Consider the following 9,649-nt stretch of genomic DNA (forward strand, 5'->3'; position numbering starts at 1 on the left):
AATTACAAAAAACAAATTACAAGTTTCTTGACTCAAAGATTCCGGGCGTTACTTTCAACCATACTACTCTTACAGCTTAATATTTTCACCTAATAATGGAGGGCGCAAATAAGGACAAAAAATACCAGGGGCGCCAATTTCATAGTTTGCACCCCCAGAAAATTAAGCCAGGTCGCTACTGGGGAAAATAAGCCGTAATTGTTTCCAAATCTTACAGAAACTCAGAGAAAACACTTGATGATTTTTGTCTTAACCCTGTTATACTTTAACTTAACAGGGCTAAACTAACTCCCTTACCTTATTTTGACATAAAAAACTGTCATACAAACAAATAATACTCTTTGTACCGCATCTGTATGAATTCTTTTTCGCGTAAAAATTTTTCTAGTAGGGGGGGGGGGGTGTGAAAAAATATTGGGCCTTATGAGGGGGGTTCGAAAATTTTTTCCAGGTTAGGGGAGGGGGTGCGAAATTTTTTTTTGGATTTTTCAAAATATCCTCCACTCCCCCCTAGTAGATACTTTCTGACCACTCCCTCAGATATGTTCCCATTATTCTTTAGCACTTTAAAATGACGTCAGGCCAAACCAATGAAATCGCATCATTTTTCAAAAGAAGATGGCGGCAACAAAGAATCAACACGCATGTGCAGGGCACAACAAGGACTACGGGGATCGAAAGTAAAGCTTCGAAAGTATACCCTTTTTGCCTTCTTTCTTTTACATTTTCAATTTAATTGTATTTATTATACAATTAGAACACTAAACCACAACGTTCTACACTTTGAAAATCGTTTTTCAAAGGGTTCCATTTTCGGGTCCATTTGATGGTCCATTTTGGGCGTCCATTTTGGGGGTCCAACTTTTGTCGCCGCCCCCTGCGAATCATGAAACTCACATGTTGTAGCAAGTAGTCGGAGTCGTGAAACATTATTGTCCGGTTGACTCAGTTTCGTTCTGTGAACAGGATCGAAATATGTGACGCTCATATCGTTTGTTTTGTCTTGGTATAAAATGGTTATCCAATTTGCTAACAGCTTTTACATATTCTGTTGGGCTGTTAGGTAGATTGTCAGCCTCTGGTAAAGTATTGTGGAGTTCTATCATGGCTTCACCAGCACAATATAGTAATAAAGCTATCTTTTGGTTATCATCCTTTATACCAGCAGCAATCAGGTAAACTACAAAACTTTGCTTCCACTTTTTCCAGCTTGCACCCAAACTTGTCACTTGTAGGGTCCCCATGTATGTTGAATCCTTTTGGAGCAGAAATATCAATTGCTTTTGCCATCTCGAAGAAGTAATAACATCCAATCTGGATTGTATGGCAGTATAATGAAGAATTAGCAGCAAAATCCTGCTCTAGCAGCGCCAGAATGTTGTGTTCAGAAATGAAGAAGATACACATGCGTTCGTGACGCCATCTTGAATATTTCTTCTAGAACCTTCGATAAATTCTAAATACTAGCAAGTAGCTGTCGCTATGAATGCCCCACCGATAGCAGATATTAGCCCAGAGGAACTTAGCCATGAAGAGCAAGGGAATCATAATCAGACTATAAATTGGTGAAATGATTCTTAATAAAAAGTGCTCAATGTTACTAGACCTGTTTAAAGTTAAGAAACACGAGCCGATCGTTAAAATTTTCTCAGTAAGATCCATACATAACGAAAGTGTCAACCCAAAAAAAACCTGTTAAATCTACACAATTGACCTAAATTAAAACCATTACAGGTTTCGCAACATGTTAGGAACTAGAATGATTTCAAAGTTGATATTCTTCAATCACCAGATAAAAATCACCCAAACATAAGAATGTGTACTGTGAAACTGAAAGTGCTTCCCTCCCATAAAGAATACCATATCATATGTCTATGAGAATACATAATGCAGATTAAAGGTGAATTCCAAATGAAATTAAATACAATTTCAGTCAATTGATTTGAAATTTTGAAAAAAACTTTGGACTGGTGGCATACTGTAGATATAATTTATTTGTATCAAAGGTTACTAAAAATTATCTGAAAAACTTTAACAATCTTTATACGTGTTTCTGCAAAAAGTTTTCAGTTAGAATAAAATTTCTTCATGGTTACTAAAGATATGAATTTGCTCTAAAGAAATGCTCTCAAAATTGGCAGTTGAATCAGATACTTTTAATAAAGGTATCAATTTTCAGGGATTAAAAACTTCCCGGATTTCACAGCCTTTGTTCTTATTTACGAAAGACCATAAAATGAAATCCTAAGAAAATCTGAAAAGGGGCCTTCAGCGAAAATTAGTCACCATAAAAATATTAAAACATCATCTAATCGGCCCTGTACACAATTTTTTCTATTGCTGTAATCCACTTCCACTTCCCTGGCAAGAAAGCGGAGATTCTTCAAGGAAATGACTGTTAATACAAATAAATACCAAAACTTATTTTATCACTTTTTCAAAATAACTTAACGTGGGAAAACACGAAAATAAGTCCTTGCGAAAAGCTTAAACTTTTGTGGATAGTGGATGCCCAACCGTGAGTATAAATTAATGGCAGAATAAATTATTATGCAAAATTAACCAATATGAATGACTGAAGAATTGCCAAATTTAAATAATACGAATTAGAGGCTAAATAATTAATCCTGCATTAATTGATCCTGCATTAATTGATCCTCGCATAAATTCATACTCTTAAGGTAATTCCTGCGAAATATAAATTGATCCAATTAAAGTACCGTAAACGGCCATAACTTGCAACACGGACTTAACTTGCAACAGCTTCGTTTATTTACGTTTTCTCCACGTTGATTGCGTCATTTTCTTTCATTTTTTCAGGGAATGTTCGAAATGATAAACTACACGTTAATCAAGCAAAACAAACCCGATTGAATAATTTGTTGCAAAGATGAAGATGAAAAAGTGAAAATAATTAGGTCACTCCAATAAACTCCCACGCTTGGGCGATTTACGTCCTTTTACGATGCGATTTCTAGAAAGTTCGAAAGAAGAAAGACGAGACCTTGCTGGGTCAAAATCCGCAGCTCGTACAGTTTTTCGTTCTTCCGTATTCTTCGATTGAAGTTGCTAGATTACATTTCACAACGAAGAGACGTTTCAATGCATAAAATGGATAATTATCAATGCTTACATGTTAAATCAATCAACCATTTTAACTGAAGGATCTCAGCTGAAGTTCGTCGTTAAGCTGTAATCATCAATTTTACGATCAGGGGGTCAAGGATTGTTCAAGTGCCTTTCTTTTATAAGAAATATTTTTGGATTGTTGGATTTACGGAAAAATAATGACCAAAAGATAGGACGAATAAAAAAAAGCAACCGTTTGCTTCAAGAATGAGGAGTAAATATCAGAGCCAATTTTGTTAGAGTATAAGAAATGCAAGAAGGATATGAGCTTCGGAAAGAAAACACACGCTAATTGCCACCGAGCGAGCACAGCGAGCATAGGTGGCTTCATAGCTTCACGAGGTTGTGCAGATGGTTTAAATTTTCGCCGTCTTTTTTTTTTTTTTGTCGTACACAGCTAGCCCGTATTTATAGTATTCCGTACATTGGGGGATTATGGCGTGGGTGTTTGGCTGCGGGCGTACTACGGCCAATATTTTTTTTTTTTTTTTTTTCGTTTCTCTTTAATCACCAAAAATATGGTATAATATATAACTCTTGTTTGAAAAAATAATTTACACTTAAAAATTTCGTTTTTATTTACTTTTTATTTATAGACTATATATGACTATATATGACAAACGAGTTGGAGTGACTTCGCTTCCCCGGGGGCGGGCTCATAGATCCGCTACAGGGCCTATCCGTATGGAAGTATGATATGCCCTAGGGAAAGCCAGGTCATCTCGCTTACCCGTATAGAATAAAAAGGGAATCACCTAGGATGAGCCCGCTGATATGTGTCACTTAACAAAGAAACTGTGATTCCCTGACCTGTATGGGAGTAAAACCTCGATAGAAATCAAAATAAAAATCAAAACAAAAGGTAGTAAAAACCCAGGAGTAAAATCTCAAAAACCAACAACAGACCTCAAAAAATCAAAACAAAGTATAAAGAGAGGGATACTCTGGTAGACTCTGGTCTGGTTGGTGTATGTAGAGAATTAGCTGCAATAACTGAGGATAAACATAAGGCCTAGAGACACAGACAAGGGGAGAGCGGGGGTAGAAGATAAGGAGAGAAAAAGTCTCTACAGACCTGACTGTGAGTCCACAGTTACTGACAGCTATATATCTAGTAGATAAAAAAGTGTAGTTTTATGCACCAGGGATATAGTGTTCTAGTAAAGACTTTAATAGTATTCTGTTTTTATTGATATGCCAGTTCTCTATTAGTTCCCGAATTCTGACAATGTCCTCACTGTATTCAGCATTTGTGATGTCATCGTTCCCCAGGTCAAACTTGATTTTACTACACATGACGGTTGAGGGTAGGTTGATTCCATTACATAAGGCTATATTGGCAGCTTGAGAAGCAAAGGAGTAATCAAAGCAGACAGTCGAGGTGGTGGTCGCCGCAATTGTATAATCTGAGGTCAGAGGATTCGAGAAGAGCTGTTTCAACAGAGAAAGTTTACGTTTTTCCAACAATTTCGAGATGTCAGGGATGTTATATACACGGTGGAGGTGGTTTCGACTATTCTTTGAGACGTTGAAGAGTGATTTAAGACAAGTTCTGGCGGAGATGTCCAGTTGGTTCAATTCATTTTTATTTAATGTACACAGTTCAAGTCCATACAAAAGCTTAGGAATCAAAATGGAGCTGAACAGAGTAACAATTGAATTAGGGTGACAATGACGTATGCCTGCTGTTATGAGTGAGGTTGCTGCTGCCCAGAGTTCAGATACACGACTATCTTTGTGTTCAGGTGTTTATTAAGGCTGATAAATCCCCTTTTGACGCTCCAGGAGAAACCAAGGTGGATTAGCTCGTTTTGTGGAAGCACAGGTATACCGTTGAGGGTCAAGCTAGGATTATCGATAGGACAACTGCCTGAAATGACGAATTGAGTTTTTGATTTGGATAAGGTGTGACAAAATTTAATCCCGTTCTTTTGGCCAAACAACTCACATATCCTGATCATACGTTGGAGTTGTGATAGACACGGACTTAGGAGAATATTCCTAAGGTGGACTCACTCACAAAGATAAAAAACAGCGCTTTTCTTTATAATTAAAATACGCCTTTCACCGCCTTTTGAAACTTGCTGCTGTTTTTATAAATTTTTATCATGTTTTCTGGTCTTTTGTAGAGTATTTAAAGAGGTTTATTATTCGTTTACTACTAAGTATTTTATGTTTGTGTAGTTAGTGAATGCACCAATAAATTGATAATGCTCAGTAAATAGTACAAAAAGAGTTAATCTTCCGCAACAACTCATAGCCCTCTTCTTCACCAAAACTACAAACAGCACAGCCACAGGTATGATCTTTTACTTTTATCTGATGAAGTTTGATTGGTTTTCAACCAATGTGTTTGGTTTAAGAAAAAGTTCCAGCTTTTCCTCCCCGATGCCAGCCCAGGCGATGTCAACCGAATCCTATCAAACCGATTGACTCGTTAACGGTTAGGTGTTTGATTACCGAACCTGATCGAAGAGTAATCGAACTTTACCAGAAAATCTTCAGTATTGATTAAAGTTATATCGCAGTTTGATCAAGTTCAATCAATGTTTTTGTAGCTCAAATAGTTCCAGTTATTGACCAAAACTACAAACAGCACAGCCACAGGTATGATCTTTTACTTTTATCTGATGAAGTTTGATTGGTTTTCAACCAATGTGTTTGGTTTAAGAAAAAGTTCCAGCTTTTCCTCCCCGATGCCAGCCCAGGCGATGTCAACCGAACCCTATCAAACCGATTGACTCGTTAACGGTTAGGTGTTTGATTACCGAACCTGATCGAAGAGTAATCGAACTTTACCAGAAAATCTTCAGTATTGATTAAAGTTATATCGCAGTTTGATCAAGTTCAATCAATGTTTTTGTAGCTCAAATAGTTCCAGTTATTGACCTTACCGCCTGACCGCAATTTCTTGGTTCGATGACTGTTCGATTTGGTTCGGTAATCAAACAGTTCAATTGACATCGCCCGGCCGATGGGTTGATAGATATTTGCCTGCTCTATAAGCTTTTTAGTGTGGGCGTCTGCTAATAAGCCATCGGAAATGGGCAACAAGGTAATAAATGAAGCTTCAATATAGAACTTCACCGATCTTGATACCTTTTGCTAATCAGGATTTTCATTTTGAATCATTAAAAACCGCTTAGCCCATCATTTTTATTTGGATGGATTGTTTATATTGTCATTTTTAAAACCAACCCATCATTTTTATTTATTTAGATATATTCTTTACATTGTTAAAAAATAAAATCTTCATATTATTTCTTCATGTAACCAAACCTATGCTTATATTTTATATATTATAATATATTTTATTTATTATTATCAGATTATGAGGTGGCACTTAGTGTAAGCTATATCTAGTTTATAATTTTTCTTAAGAACTTTTTTAATCAAAAGTGATTATTTTTCCTTCAAACCTGTTCCGAATTTAGTGAAGATACAGGGTGTGTAAAAGAAAGTATATGTAACACTGTATATGGACGTTTCGGAGATCGATATAGATTGTGAGGCAGGGGTGTGAGCAAAGTCAACGTCAAATGAGCGTTATGTACATGAGATGAGTATTTCTGATGAATATTCCGGTTTCTTGTCAATGGGAACCAGAGAAGGAGTAGCGTATTAGACAATCATTTCTCAGAATATCTATGTGTGAAGCTATGAGTGTCTTGTGATAGTTTTTGTTAGTTTGGGATTATATGTCTTATTGATTTTATTTGAAAAAAATGCAATGTTGAAATCTTGACAAAATCTTAGTCTTATGTTTTTGCCACTTTGCCACACTCAACCTCGCTCCCCTCGTATTTTCAGCTTTTTGATGCAAACTGCGACAGCCCAGACCAGAGATTCAATTGCTTTTTAATTGTTTTTTTACCCCTTTGAGGAACTTTTGAAGGTGTGAAGAAGAACCCTTATAGCTTGCACATACCCGGTACCAACTTTTCCTAAGTGCCCCCCCCCCCTGCCGGGGGCTTTAAACGCAATGGTTTGCAAAACCCTTTCCTTTAGAGTTATGCGTGAAATGCGTGAAGCAATCAAGATTTGTTTGGAGGTGGTTAGTAAGATAAAATCTCGGCTCCGTAAGATCGGTAAGATTGGTTCATGGCGGGAAAGATTATGAAGTCTGGAATCTAATTACGAATTTTCAGTCGTGCAAATCACAGCGACCATGTGCAAGCGTGCAAGTTCTCCTGTCCCTTTTGAGAATGAAAATGACCAGAATCTACCAGAATGAATAAACATCTGATTGACTGGAGAGAGGTAAATAATTTTTTCAAACATGATTTTTGTTTCACGTCTCTAGAGTAAAGTAGACTTTTTAGGCAAAATTGGGAACAGGATTGCCGCTGGTCAAGATTCCTTTTTTCCAGACCCCCGCGCTCGATAGGATCGATCATCGGAACGGCTCGATGACGGATCGATATGTGATCAATGGATTACTTATCGATCCGGATAGGAGATCGATATTTTTTTAAGCTTATGATTAGTTATCGATCTATCATCGATCTATCATTGATCTTTTATCGATCTTATCGACCCTATCGACTCTTTCTAAAAATCGAGCTCTAATATATTAATCGATCTTTCTCGCTATCGATTACCTATCGACACCTATCGATCCAATCAAAATATCGACCGTTTTTTTATATTGATTAATCGATCCATATCGATCTAATGGCGTCAAACCGGATTTACTTATCGGTACTTATCTGGCACCCGATGTAGAAATTTTCTTTCGACACGCTAAGAAAGCTCTGGCTGGGGGAAAAGGTCTGGGAAACTTTCAACATCTGCTGGAAGGTTTAGATTACGGAATTTCGCCTGAGCCCTAGCTCGATTTTTAATCGATGCATGATCGATTTATAATCGATGCATACTCGATTAACGATCGATGACGAATCGATTAACGATCGATGACGAATCGATGACGAATCGATGACGAATCGATTAACGATCGATGACGAATCGATTAACGATCGATTAACGATCGATGACGAATCGATATACTCGATTGAAATACTAGCTCGATAATGGATCAACGAAGGATCGATACTCAAGACTTTTTGATGGCTGAATCTTCCATCGATCTCCTATCCGGATCGATAAGTAATCCATCGATCACATATCGATCCGTCATCGAGCCGTTCCGATGATCGATCCTATCGAGCGCGGGGGTCTGGTTTTTTAGGCTCTGAAGATATCTCTGTTTTTTCAGTTGTTTGTCTACTTTTACTCATTTTTGTCACGGACTTGTTAGGGTAGAAATTGAAAAAATTTTCAATTTTTCGTTCTGCCAGGGTGGGTTGGTCTAAAAAGCAGGGTAGCCAATGGGGTAGCCAATTGGGCTAGGTTATGGGGTACCTCTTTTTGCCTAAACTTTTGAAATCTGAAACCTGTTTTCATGTGGAAATAACTATTACACGTCTTGTTAATGATTCCATGTAATAAAATTTAAGATTCCTTTCGAACTTCAGCCACAATAGCCTTTTTTTCAAAGGTACTGAACTTTGTTACTTCTCAAGAGACCTGGCGCCATTTTGTCTTCCTTCTTGGCTTCGTTTGAAAATTTACAGACTCGAACAAAAAATAAATTGAAATACTAGCTCGATAATGGATCAACGAAGGATCGATACTCAAGACTTTTTGATGGCTGAATCTTCCATCGATCTCCTATCCGGATCGATAAGTAATCCATCGATCACATATCGATCCGTCATCGAGCCGTTCCGATGATCGATCCTATCGAGCGCGGGGGTCTGGTTTTTTAGGCTCTGAAGATCTCTGTTTTTTCAGTTGTTTGTCTACTTTTACTCATTTTTGTCACAGACTTGTTAGGGTAGAAATTGAAAAAATTTTCAATTTTTCGTTCTGCCAGGGTGGGTTGGTCTAAAAAGCAGGGTAGCCAATGGGGTAGCCAATTGGGCTAGGTTATGGGGTACCTCTTTTTGCCTAAACTTTTGAAATCTGAAACCTGTTTTCATGTGGAAATAACTATTACACGTCTTGTTAATGATTCCATGTAATAAAATTTAAGATTCCTTTCGAACTTCAGCCACAATAGCCTTTTTTTCAAAGGTACTGAACTTTGTTACTTCTCAAGAGACCTGGCGCCATTTTGTCTTCCTTCTTGGCTTCGTTTGAAAATTTACAGACTCGAACAAAAAATAAATTGAAATACTAGCTCGATAATGGATCAACGAAGGATCGATACTCAAGACTTTTTGATGGCTGAATCTTCCATCGATCTCCTATCCGGATCGATAAGTAATCCATCGATCACATATCGATCCGTCATCGAGCCGTTCCGATGATCGATCCTATCGAGCGCGGGGGTCTGGTTTTTTAGGCTCTGAAGATCTCTGTTTTTTCAGTTGTTTGTCTACTTTTACTCATTTTTGTCACAGACTTGTTAGGGTAGAAATTGAAAAAATTTTCAATTTTTCGTTCTGCCAGGGTGGGTTGGTCTAAAAAGCAGGGTAGCCAATGGGGTAGCCAATTGGGCTAGGTTATGGGGTACCTC

Source organism: Clytia hemisphaerica, unplaced genomic scaffold (assembly GCF_902728285.1).
Source record: "Clytia hemisphaerica strain Z4C2 unplaced genomic scaffold, Clytia hemisphaerica genome assembly, whole genome shotgun sequence".
Lineage (NCBI taxonomy): Eukaryota > Metazoa > Cnidaria > Hydrozoa > Leptothecata > Clytiidae > Clytia > Clytia hemisphaerica.